Source organism: Sebastes fasciatus, chromosome 2, assembly GCF_043250625.1.
Source record: "Sebastes fasciatus isolate fSebFas1 chromosome 2, fSebFas1.pri, whole genome shotgun sequence".
Lineage (NCBI taxonomy): Eukaryota > Metazoa > Chordata > Actinopteri > Perciformes > Sebastidae > Sebastes > Sebastes fasciatus.
In genome coordinates this window covers 6,684,588-6,695,400 of record NC_133796.1, presented here as the reverse complement: position 1 = coordinate 6,695,400, position 10,813 = coordinate 6,684,588, and positions in this window count along the sequence as shown.

Genomic DNA, 10,813 nt, shown 5'->3' with positions numbered 1-10,813 from the left:
CTTGTTAGAAAGATAGTTATTTTGAAACAGTTGGATTTACGAAACAATTTACGGCGATTGCTCTACAGTACAATATTATAAAGAAGGCTTTCACACCCAACTCGTCAAATACCGCCGTTTGTTAAGTGCGCCACGGCATTGGAGACCCGACGTATGGAGGCATCCTTTAGCCACAGTATGTGACGAACCGGGCTTTCAACTAACTCCAATGTAAACCCACCCGCGGCGTTATTCGACGGTCGGAGCAAGTGATGTAGTATTAATAGCATGACAGTCAGCTTAAGGGCAGAACGGAGGGGTGGTGGATGGGCCAAACAAACACAAGACTTTCAACCAGGAGACCGCTGTTCGTATCCCGTATGAAACTAAAAGTAACGTTGACTTATTTTGTCACCCCGTGTGTCGGTCTCCGATGCTGAGGGGCACTGACCAAGCGGCAGTATTTGACGAGTTAGGAGTGAGAATGTGTTGCTCGGGAAATGTGTCGGGAGCTTACATACATCAAATTCAAGGTCTATTAGTAGTCCAATAATACGTCGTGGAAAACATATCTACCATGTTTCAGATGTCCAGAAACTGTCCTATGCAGCATTTTAAACACATCCCAATTAAGAAATTGAGCCACAATTTGATGAAAAAGCTGATTAAAACAAAAAACACTTTAACCGCTTAATGCTTCACTATTTCCCTTCCTTAATATGCAAAATCATGCAACAGCACACTCCAAACTCTAATCAGATCATCTACTCCATAGGGACACCTGGAGTTTAAACATGACTTTTATTTTGTCTCTCTTTTGTGATAGACATGCACCAAAGAAAACTATACAAATACAATCAAAGGGTATTCTGCACATCACTACTTTGTTTCAAAGAAGTGATCTCACTTCCATCCTGAACACTCCTTTCATACTTTGAAAAAAATAAATTCACCAGGGGAGGCAAACTGATATATCAGAAAAAAACAAAAACAAAATGAGTCTCCAGCCGCAGGGCTTTTTACTTTGTGGATTATGCCGTACTTAAAGCTCGCACATTTATCGTGGGAGTGTTGACTGTGACCCACAGTAATACTGGATGTATGGAGAATATTTTTGCATTGCTTCATAACTCACTCATAATGGCCGCGTGAATGGGCGGTCACTTTAGACTGTTGGGGCTGTAGTAATGTAGCGTATAGGTAACACCGGTCCCTCTGAGTGCCGCAGCACTAGCAGGTGATTTGTAGCTCGGGGAGACTAATGAAGTGGTCGCTCTGCCACCCTGCTTCTTTTGCAAGATCAATTCGGCGTCAGGGCGCGTACGGCGGCCGCGCTTTATGAATGATGGAAACCTCCTTAGGCCATCCATATACCTGAATCCCCAGCATCACTACGCAACCCCCCCCCTCTCTCGTCCCCCTCCACCCTCAGGCCCCCCTGCTCCAGGAGGCAGGGATTCAGCAATCTTTCTTGTTTGGAGAAAAATACATTACCATCAGCCTCTTCTCCGGCCTTTGCCCAGCACACAGGCACACACATCCTGCATAGCTTGACTCTAAAGGAAAATCCTCAACAATAGTGTGTTTCGGTATGTGTGTGCAGATCGACACACACACACACACACACACACACACACACACACACTCCTCTTGTGTGAGTTGACATAATTAGTGCAGATGATTTGATCGACTTGACGTGAGGCTTTCTGCCCATGATGACATCCTCTAATACAGAAAAAAAAAGGTGTTCAAGAGGCCGGAGAAAAGAGAAGCTTTTAAACTGATAATGCATAATGCGATAGATGTTTTAGTCAGTGGATGATAATGAAAATTAGCTAAAGCGGCGAGCGAGGGAGCCAGTCGCTCTCTCACTCGCTGGCCTTTGATCCCATCCAGTCTGGCTTTTAAAGCATCTGCTTCCGTAATGAGGAAGAGTTTACCATAGCCGATGCAGATTCAGGAAATGAATTCAAAAGTTAATGGTGTATTTGTCCCGATGATTAAGAGCCCCGTCTCGTTCTTTATGACATCGCTGATCCTCGCCATAAAACAGGTTGTGTCGAAGGAAGTATTTATCATAAGTTATAACAATTATCCTAAAATACCCAGGGAGTTAATTATGTCTGTTTTAGTTGTGGGTCCATGCAGTCTAGGTGCTTTTAATGTGCCGGGATGAGCGAGGCCCTGGGCTTGGCGGTGCACGGGTTGATCTCTGTTACAGCGCGTGTCAATAAGAAAAATCTGTCAGGGGTGTTTTCATATTCCGAGATCACAGTGCAGCTCATCTAAAGGCGTCAGTGGCAATTTGAGAGCAGGGCGTCATATATAAAGATGTCATGAGCCGAGGCCTCCAGCCGGGAGGTTGAAAGGGAAAAGTAGAACGACAATGAATACTTGCCAGAGTTTTCTGGAGGCTATGAAATTTAAAGGCCTCCCCTTTCATTTCTCGCTTAGATTAAAATATAAAGAAAAAAAAAAAAGAAGGGAGGGAGAGAGGGAGGGAAATTGAGACAACAGAAGGTAAGGAGGCGGGGACGGGGGAGTGAGAGGACAGAGAAGAGGGAGCTCGGAGCCTTTACTGTTAATCTTAACTTTTCAGATTGATTGGTTCACGCTCCCTGTAAATCAGCACCTGCATGGCAGTCGTCTTCTTATATGATAATCTGGGTGTCAGCAGCGAGAGAGGTAGAACAAAATAGGTGGCAGCGAGGGAAGGCAGAGTGTAGTCGTCCAATTGAACCCGGCTGATAGCTTCCCTCCCCCCCCTCAGCATCTCTCACCTTTCCCTTATCCTTCTTCTCCTGGCTGAGAGGAGAAGATGAGCAGGTGGAGTGTTTAATGTTTCCTCTGATGCCACAACAGAATGAGCTGAGCGCGGCACCTGTAGGAAATGAGCTATATGCGGATGATGCTGTAGTTTAGAATATTTTATTGCTGGGGGAAACTAGATTTCTGGTTTTATCAATAAGAGAACTGGTGTCAGGCGTCACGCACACATGAAATATATATTTTTTGTCTCAATACATTTTCTGTCAATCATTGCATTTACTGAGGACTGTTAGATGCGTTGTTACAAAATATTGACTAATCACTACCTTATGGAGTAGTTATGGTAGACATATTAGCAAACAATAACCTATTTGCATATACAGCAGAAACAGTGATTTATTATCATTAATATGATGTAATATTTCTTGTCACCAAACAAAAGGAAGTCCGATATTCACTCTCATTATAGCTCTATTTTGGTCTCTACCAACTCCAGAGGGAAGTATCTGATTTATTAGCTGTTAAATGCCCCACTATGTAGCCTGTCTGTTGTTCCAGCCCAGACGCACAGCAGTTAGTGAAATAGTCCCGAATTTGAATGTATTGATTCATGTACATAGACACAAATTTCACTTTTTTTTTTGGTATGGTCAGCATGAAATTAATTCCTATGTAATCCATGTAATTCTGAACCAGGAAGTATAGAGAGCGCGAATGCACTTCCGTAGTTATTTTAACCCAAACCGCGATCTTTTCCTAAACTTAACTGAGTAGTTTGTTGCCTAAGCCTAACCAAGTCAATCAATTCCTAAACCTATCTAAGTAGTTTTATTTTGAAAAGACTGAAGTGGAAATTGACATGTGCGTCACGTGTTGCTGGACATTCATAGAAAAACGCACAAAAAAATATGTTGTTGAAAGTCAACAGAAAAAAAACAGGGAAATGTGTGTCTATGTACACAAATCAAATAGATTACATTTTGTGACTATTTCACAAACTGCCGTGAGACTGTGTTGGTTGTTTAGTGCTGGTCAGGTTGTGTACAGTGGGTTCATCAGAGCTTTTTCACTGAAAACAGCTTCCTGCGGTTGGAAAGTATGCTGATGAGAGCCGTGAGACTGAACGGAAACAGTAATGTTACGGCCGTGAAGCCACAACAATGAGCTGAAAGACACTAAAATGGTCCGTAGAGCTGAGGAGAACTGCGGAGTTGGGTGATACTTCTCTGTGGGTTTGTCACCATGAGTGACACCTTTTACATTACACAGTGTTAATTGAGCCATTGTTAATATGAAAATATCAATTAGTGCAGCTTTAATTATTCAAGTATGATGACCTTAAACATGATTAACCTGACCCTGTCAGATGGTTTGATAGACAGAACCATCTGAGAAGCTGTCATTGGAAACTGTTTGGAAAAGGGCAGACACTTTCAAAAAAATACTTGGCAGGTGATTGAATGAACTAACTGTCAATCAAACTCTTGCCGAAGCCAGTCGGGAGAAGAGCGATAACATGTTTTCTGTCGAGAAAAGCCTTCAGTGCCGTTCTTTGTTCATCTTTCAATGAAGAAATACTCTCCAGTTCTGATATAACTGATGCTATTGCAGTATCTGTGCTAACCTCTTCAGGAGCCGCTATCGTTGTTTAGAACGAACATTCGCTTCTCTATGTCGCGTTACACATACCGAAACCATGCCTGTAGCTGCCAGGAGCTCCTCATAGGACGCTGAGTGGTCCGGACCTCTGTGGTTCGGACACAAATGTATTACTTAGTGTATGAGTACTAGTCTGACAAGATGGATTTTCGTTGTGATCTTGTTATATTGCGAGACTCCAGCTGCCTTTCAAGGTAAAAGCATCAGATCACTTGTTTTCCCAAGTCCTAACATTTAACCCCAAACTTTGACTACAAAACCTTGTCTCTTTTCTCCCATATTTTTGATATTTTGCATTTGTTTTCCAGTTTAGTTCCAAATTTAGCTCGATCATTACTCAACAGGATGCCACAAAATCTAAAAATACAACTTACACCCAGGTTGTGCAATTTAATAACGGATACCATCTTTTTTATGTGGCTGTCTTCGTGCTAAATCCTTGACAGATATACCAACAATCTGGAAGCATATTGAGCAAATTGACCAACACTGTAACCACACAAACCTTCATTTTCCCTCCCTGCCACACACACACACACATACACACACACACAAAAACTACACTGCAACACACACATGTACCACAGCCGGCTGTACCACCACACACATGTGACACACTCACACACATGTATGCACATCCCCACATACTCTTTCCTCCAGAGCAACGGGATAAGATTGACCAAGAGATACAGTATCTGAGCAGCAGCAGCAGCCGCAGCAGCGGCGGCGGCGGCGGCGGCAGTGAAGCCCTCTCCTTGTTTCCCTTGAGTGTTCTACATTTATTTTTCCTTTATATATTATTGAAGTTCAAATAATTAATTCAGGATATCAAATCAAGATGTAGGAAATCAATCAAGAGCCTTTTTCAATCTGCCTTTCATTACGCTGAACCCCCGGTCCTGGCTGAGCCTGTAGCGGAGCTGGCCTGGACTTCTATAAAGACAGACTGAAACACTTACGTGGCATCCCGTCCGCCGGAGAAGATGACTGCTTCGCCTCGCACGGCCATGCTGAAGTATTTAGGCCGCATCCGATTGGGTGGTAGGAATTATTTTTGTTTAGCGCTGATATAAAAATGAACCACATGGCAGGCTGCGATCTAATGGTCCAGTTTGGTAATGACTTATTGTACAGACTTTTTGTTTTTGAAGTGACATTTAGGACATCACTTGTTTGTAGTCTGCTGGATGGTTAAAGGGTGACAGAGGATACTTTTAGAGGGAATAACAAGATAACCTTCTGTCTTTGATTCCGCTCAAACTTTATTGTCTCAACAGAAGAACTTCTTTTCACAGCCACAAACGGAACAAAAGCAGTGCATGGAAACACATCCTCTTTGGATACACTCCAAGCAACCAAAAAAAAAAAAAAGGATCTGATGCATTTGTGCAAGATGAAGCAGTGTGTAGCCTGAGCAGAGATTAAGTAAGAACAGATGTTATTAGAAGAAACGATCCCCAGTCGCCAGACATGTATTATCGTTCCTCTTTATGCCCCGTCCTCTTCCCCCTGTCTGCTGTCACCGTCGACTTTATGGGAAACCCGCTCTGATCCCGCTCGGCCCTGTGAGAATCAATAACCCTGGTCAGATGACACCGAGCGGCTAGATTCATCTCATCCCCTTTTAGCCGGATACTTTAGCTTACATTTGGTGCAGCGATGACTCTCCCATCTCGAGGCAGACGCGATAATGTCGTGGTAAAAACGTCAGTCAAAGAGCAGTGAATGTGAGGGAGGAGGGTTGTGGACAAGTAGTGAGTTGTGTGCGTGTGTGTGTGTGTGTGTGTGTGTGTGGTTGTGCAGTGCTGCTGGGTGGAGTGGGGGGGGCAATTTATTGAAGGAAATGTATCTATATTCGCATAGAGCCACTGTGAAGCCGAGATCTCCATCGCGGTGATAATTCGCGGTTGTTAAAGTGACACAGTGTTGGTAGGCTGGTCGAGGCGAGGAATGTGGGGGCCAGACCTGACAATTAGAGCTCGGTATATCACACACACTCTCAAAGGAGGGATGGAAGAGAGAGGGCAGGAGAGGTCAGGACACACACACGCAAAAAGTACACACTCAGTTGAACACACACCCGGGCGCACGCGCACGGCGGCGGACATGCTGCAAATGCGAGCACACACAGCCAGCGTTGCAGTAAGAGGTCAGAACGTATCGTGCTGCACATGCACAAAGCAGATAACATATGGCTCTCATTTGCAAAAAAACAGAGGGAACAACAAAACACTTCTCAGGTAAGTGCATAATAGAAGTTAATTTAATTTCCCCTCGTTGCTCATTTCTAAGTCATGAGACAAAACGTGACTGATGGCGAAAAGACAAAAAAAAAAGCACGTTTGTGCATTGTGTATTTGCATCAGGCTCATCTGAATCATGTTTTACATCATTAACCAATCATTTCCTCTGACACTGCCTCACAGTAATATGATCTAATTGGACAACAGAGGGGCACTGTACAGCACATAATAAACAATTCAAGATTCCCATGCAGGTAAGAAAAAAAAATCTATTTCCATCTCCGATACACTCACAACACACTTAATACACTCGCTTTATTTTTTCCCATTGAGCCTTTCGGGTACATCATCAGACAACCCGGGGCCGAGGCGTAAAAACAAGAGTCGATACGCGTCTGCGATATGAAGGTGAATAATTGTTGTAATTAATGACCTGTGGGTATTAACTGGAGCCATCTGATGGGCCTCTGAGGCTAATTCCGCGACTGACTCTATCTGGTATCGGGAGCATCATTCACGCTCTCAAAACAGCATATTAAAAGATTCTGTTGTTGTTGCACAAACACTTTATGCCTAATATGTATCCGTGTGTGTGTGTGGCCTTGTGAATTCTCCGTAGGGGTGTGTGATGTTTTCCGCTCACGTCCGGACCCTTACTCCTCCGTGACACACACACAAACCTGTCCAAAGTGTCTGAACTTATTCCATGTAAAGATAGCTGCAGCCATTAGCTTCCTGTGACCTTTTACCACTCTTTCTCTGCCGTCACATTCACATTCCGCCTCGTCTCCGTGTGTGTGTGTGTTTGACTGCAAAAAAAGAAGGAAAAAAAAATGCTACGAATTCCCACAAGTCCATGCACCAAATGGTACCTGAAAAATAACCATAACCACTCGTATATATGTGTAGGTATCCGTGTGCAGCGAGTTAAATGTTGGTGTAGGTACATAACCACACACACACACACACACACACACATATGCAGGCATGTATTTGCAATGGCTTTCCCTTTTCTTTTATTTGCCGTAATTGGAAAATAATTCAGGCAACGTCAGGAAGAATCGATAAAGAATTAATGAAAGGAGAGGGGGAGTCATTAAAGGCAATAAAGAGGGAGAGGTTATGATGAAGATGGCATCATGGAGAGACACAGAGGAGACAGGCGCTGCTGCTGCTGCTGCTGCTGCATGTGTGTGTGTGTGTGTGTGTGAGGAAGAGGGAGTGTGTGGAGAGACGCGCTCCATGTCGCAGAATAGGTTGCAGTTGTTTCAGCGTTTCGCTGTAAAAAAACAACATTAAACATACGCAGATATTTTGTTTCTTAAATCTACAGCAAAAAAAGCTAAATTTAGCTCCTGCAGGGGAAAACATTCTGGTTCAAAGTTTGGTTTGACAGTAGCCAATTTATGTATTTTAAACATAATTTCAATAGCGCATCTATTAATTAAGATCATGTACGTATGACACATTTTTATCGTTATATCCTTTAATAAAAAGGCCGTCCTGTTCTACCATTCCAGCAGCCGGTGTCACAGTCAATCATTCAAAAGGGTAATTATATGACACCGCAACGCTAAAATACCTACGGTCCCTTAATAGGATCTGAGCCATCGAGATCCAACCTTAAGCTTCCATCCCGGGCCCCTACCACTCATCTGAGTGCCGTAAAGCTGCCAGAGGAAACAATACTGCCTCTCTCCTCACCGCCGAGGTTAATGGCAAATGGGGGCTATGGCTGCCGGTGATATTGTTGGATAAATGATTATTGATTAGGTAAAGGTTGAGCTAATCATTAGGCTTCATCCATTTTACGGACTCTCTCCGTGACCTTTCTGCCCGGCCCTCTTGGATCACCGGGATTTCTTCATACGATGATTTGATCGCCTCGCAGATGGGCACAGGGGAGGAGGAGAGAGGGAAAGATGGGGGAGAGGAAAAGCAGAGGCAGATTAGTGAAAGGGAGCTCTGGAGGAGCAACGGAGGAGGCGAGGATGTGAATGTGTGCTCATATGAGGCTGATACGGAAGATGAAGTCGCCCTTAAATACTCCACCTGTCCACCAAACGGGCAGCATTGTATTCTCTTTGCACACGTTATTTTGTAAATTACTTGTTTCATTTATAAATCACAGACCTCCCATTTGGGTTGATGCAGTGGGTCGTTTTGGACATTAGGGAGGTTTATCCTCTTCGACAATTTTACAGAAATATTTGCAAGTCTTTGAATTGCATCAACAGCTACATTGTAATGAGACAATATTGCTTTTCATTACCTATTTCCAATAATCCTGACTATATATGAATATATGTGTGCAGATGTGGTCCGGAAAGGAGCTGGCATCACGAACAAATCCTGCTGTATCGAGGTGAACATTCAAATATTTTCAGCGATTAGTTTCACACAAGTTATTTGAGTTCAACTCCGTTATATGTGGCAGAAAGATGAATACTTCATCATTTTATTACTACATAATATATGATCAATTGCTTATGAATGCCAAGACCACAATAAGCATTAGTTGAGAATAGGATTTTGGTGTTTACCTTCATGACCAGACATGGTACAGTTTTGTATGATGTAAAAAAAACACACCCAAAAAAAAAAGAAATGACATGAAACATTATATACTGTATGCAAATTAATAAATTGCATGCAACCCCTGAAATATGTAGTAAATATGATGATTGATAAGATGATGTTCTACAGTGCTTAATTTATTTATTAATTTATTGGAATTCAAACAATAAAGTATCCAAAACAATGTATTCTTGGTTGTAGCTCCTTGTAAATGCTAAATTTATCAGATTCATGTTGTACTGTATGCCACGTGCTTTCTAATCATGCATGTTTCGATGTACTGTATGTATTTGTTGCTTTCCTGACAGGTGATCTGCTTTGTTGTTTAAAAATTAAAATAAGAAAATAGGAAAAAAAAATTGTTTTTATTATTTTCTTATTAAGATTTGTTAAACCTAAATTATTTAATTAATCTGAGTGTCACTTGAATGTTTTTGCATCCCATACTACCTACAAATGTCTAAATATTGTTAAAAAAATGTATGTCGTAAAAATCTTAGGTCCAAAATGTTATATTTCACCATTCAAAAACCTACATTAGTTAAACTCTAATACACATATCTGTAAATCCAGGTCCAAATTCAAGTTCAAACACATGACTTAATGTGCCCCTGCAGCTTCTCAATAGCAGCGTTCTCCAGTTACAGTGTTTTATATTGAGCTGAGTGTGTGTATAGGCTAAGTATTAGATATACCCAATGCGAAACATCCGCTCTGAAACCTTGACATGGTGACAAGGAAATGCCTTGCTCCTAACAGCTCTATTTATTGAATTGTAGCGAATATTCCTGGCAGCGGGACTTTAACCAAACCCAGACTGGAGCTCACATCTGCACCCAATCAGCACCGGAGAAAACCCCTCTGTTCCTTCTCCGTTCCATTTATTCACAAAGTCCGGCACTGGGAAACAGAATGTTTATTTGAAGTAATGCTTTAGTCTGAACTACTGGATGGCGATGCGTTAGCATTTTCATTGCAACATGCCGAAACTGTTCGGGAGAATAATGAAGAACATGACTTTTTTTTCTCTCTCTCTCTCTTTTCACTGCAATAACTAGTTGATATGAATGTAAAACACATATACTGTATATTGCCACTTATTTTCCTCCAGTTTACATACAGTATGCCCATACTCAATATGACCTGAAGCTGCTCTAAAACTAAACCTTTATTTAAGAACTTCATCTTCATAAATCCGTGATTCACGGTGCATTTTTTGGTACCAAAAGTGGGAGCAGTTTTGACCACAACCTTTCTGCACACAAGGGAAAGGAAGTACAGCGCACAGTGCTGCATGTAAAATACAAATAACACACTGCATATCAAATATTCACTTTTTTATTGACTTTTTTTTCCCAATAATTTTACAAGACACAGTAAAATTGTATTCCTTTTTTTGCGCTTCACATTTAAGTTTTACTTTACAAGCTAACATGCTTCCCCTATGTCGCTGACAGACAGGCCTGATGTCCATGTTTGTAATGAGCACAGTCCTTTGCAAGCAGGACTTTTAACAGATGGGAACCATACATGGAGAGGCATACATTATACTGCAAACACAAACCCATGCACACATGTTTATAGAT